Raw genomic sequence first — 3429 nt, forward strand, 5'->3', positions numbered from 1 at the left:
TACACATTCCATCCAATATGTGCATTTCTTTTCCAATGTCAGGACACAAGAGGGGCAATCATTAAGTTGCTAATGACATATTATTTTTCCGTTAGGTGGGTACAAATTTGGAGGGAAAATGGACTAATAAATGAAAATTTGGTGGAAAAGGTTTATTTCTTCTTCTACCATATACAAATAGCTAATTTGTTATCTTATCTCTTCCATTTATTAGGAAAAAAGTATAAAACATGGATGCAAATAGAGAAGTTCTTTGTAACTATGGAAGGATTGGAAGTTTGAAAACCTTATGGATCAAAATTAAAAACGAGTCCACTTATTGGACTAAAAATAAAATTTACCCTCGAATAGAAATTGAAATCAATGAGATTTTTACCTATTTTGTAGCCCTTGAAATCATGGATGAAAATAAAAATGATCCTCAAACTGTAGAGGAATGCTAACACTTAAATAATTGAAAAAACTGAAAATAAGCGAGAAGTATTTGGACCTATTACTCCAGCACCACAAGATGTTCAGGCCAGTTGGCTATAAGTGGTTGTTTGTACGAAAGAGAAATGAATGAAATGAAGTTGTAAGCTACAAGGCTAGACTTGTGGACCAAGGCTTTACTCACAGGTCGAAAATTAATTATACTGAAACGTATTTACTTCTAGTGGATGCAACCATACTTCAAGTTTTAATCAGTTTATTAGTAATTGAACTGTTGGAAAAGGTGACCAAAAGCCAATTAGATTGCCGGTTTTGAGAACCATTCTAGCAATCTTTATTTAATCAGTATTGTTCCGACGAATATGGTAAGTATTCGACCTTAGCACATGTGTCTGTTGTCTTTGTCATATTACATCAACCACTACTTTGACGTCACAACAGATGCCCACAGACCACTCAATAACCCATGTACTTAGGTTGCACATTGGATGGCAGCTATGAAACTAACTTTTGAGGGTTGTTCTGAAACATTCCAAGTCAAGGACCTCACGACTAGGCATCGAGAGTCCTATAAAGACTTGCACTGAGTATTGCTTTCATTTGATGGGTGCTGCATTTCATCGGCTACGGACGTTGGACATCTTTGCAATTTCAGTGGATTAGTTGACAAGGCGGTCAACTGACTCGTGGGGATCGTCATATGGAAGCCTTAGAGGCTTGGTCAGTATACTTGAGTCCTTGGCTCGGATAGTAAGGGAGTAGTGCTCAAACTTGAGGAATCACGGTAGTCACGTACATATAATGATTGTACATTGGATCTGTGGAAGAGGTGATTGTGTCACAAACGTGATCATCATAAGCCTTATCTAGTGTAGTCGAAGTATGTAGCGAGGACGTGAGTTCCAAGAAGAGGATTCATCACCTATCAGTATGTGATAGAGGTATCTCCTATTCACTTGAAGATGCATTCACGTCTAATGAATCTCTAGCCACGGTCGTTGATTGAACAGGAAAACAAGGTTCCTATGTAAGAAACTTGGCGTAATGCGATCTCAAGTATTAAGCATAGATGCCTAGTCCAAGATGGAAACTGACACCTAATTCCATGCCCTCAATTAAGCCTGGGAGATGACAGACAAAAGGACCGTACCCATATAGACTCGGGAACATAAATATTCGCACGAAAATTCATCTAGTCTCTAGTGCCATGGACCGTTGCTGACCATCCATGGTAATGAACTTTCTTGAAAGAATAACCAAGAAAGAATAAGGAAGCAATTTGGAATTAATTTCATAAGATGTAAGTAATTGATTACTCACACATGAGGGTACATTGGATGGATAGCCCAAGTTTAAACTAATTACATTAATTGAAATTGTGCTTGTCTTTATTAATTTAATGAATTGGATTCCATTAATTAATAAGAGACAATTTGATCTTGAATATTTAATTGGATTAAATACCTAGTCGGATGAATTAAATGAATTTTTTAAATTAGATTTAATTAAGATTCATTGGGCTTGAATTTACTTTACATAAAATCGGTCCAATGATTAAGGCCCACTAGAAAAATTGATGGAGGAAAAGTTGACCAAAGAATTGCATTTTGGAAAGTGTTAGTTTGGTCATAATCTATTTGGAACGGATTGAAGAATCACCTTATAGATAATAGAATGTATCTATACACATTCTTGTTTATCTATTCAAGGTATATAAATATATTTTATGTATCATTATTACGGTAATAATTCATTACACAATACAACACAAAAATTCCTCTCCTCCTCCATCGTAATTCGACTGCCCCCTTCATCTCACCTTGGGTGAGTTTTTTTATCCTGATTCCTTCTAACAAAGGAATCAATGTCTCATTTTTCGATGTGATGTGGATCATCTTTAGAGGATTCCTATGTTGGAATCTCTTGTGAACGTTCAGCGATTTTATGTCAAATAAACATGTCTACGTGTTTTAATATTTTTAAAGCATATTTTATTGATTATTTTATTGATAATTATGTGTAGAAATTAACTTGTTTAATTTTGTGATTAATTGGATGATTTTAGTATTTAAGAAAATTTCAATTTTTCTAGAAATACTTGGTTTTTATTTTTTTAGTTTAATGTGTGGAATCAAAAAAATAATTTTAGCACTGTAGCAGCAACTGTCAGCCAGCGCTGCATAGCCGCCCGTTCAAATAGGCAGGATAAAATTAAATTTCTTTCTTAATGTGGTTTATTTTTGGCATTGGATGCACATATTTTTATCATCCTTTTGATTGCAATTTTAAACTTGTGTTTTCTGCATATAATTATTTTTTGTAATGTTGGATATCATGATTTTTCTTATGCATGGAATGCATTATTTTATGTGAAGCATGTTTAATTGGATTATTTTGCTAGTTGGATAAAAATGAATGATCATGGAGCCCTTGACCGTTTGAATGTATTTATTTAATTTTGTTTATGTTTGGTGGACCCATGTGCCTTTTTATTATCTTCCTCCTTCTCTCGTTTTTGCCTTGAAAATAAGACTTGCTTTCCTCGCCATTGTATACTACCCTAGACAATTGATCATGATTTCTTTTTAAATTGTAATGAGACTAGAATATATATTTGGTGAGAATTTTTAGTTTTATAGAAGCAAGTCCATGGAGAAGAAGGTCCACGGAGGAGGAGGCCGACGGAGAAGGAGCCCCATGGAGGACTTACAAGGCCCATCTATATGTTAATGGGTAAATTACATTTCTGATAGCTTACAGCCACCTTAGATATACCTTAGACTCACTACGGTCTCAGTGGGTTGCATAGGTTGGCTTGTGATCATCCAATAGGGGTATGCTTAATTTTGTTGCATGTGATGCGTTTAATGTTTTTATTTAAATTCGTTTAAATATTTGATATTTATGCATGCAAATTTTAATGTGATGAGGTCTCAGTCAAACACTAAAAAATTTAACTCTCACTTGGTTGGACCAAATTAAAGTGTTGGGACCCAA

The sequence above is a fragment of the Sesamum indicum genome, linkage group LG8 (genome assembly GCF_026168435.1).
Source record: "Sesamum indicum cultivar Baizhima isolate 11 linkage group LG8, ASM2616843v1, whole genome shotgun sequence".
In the NCBI taxonomy this organism is placed as follows: domain Eukaryota; kingdom Viridiplantae; phylum Streptophyta; class Magnoliopsida; order Lamiales; family Pedaliaceae; genus Sesamum; species Sesamum indicum.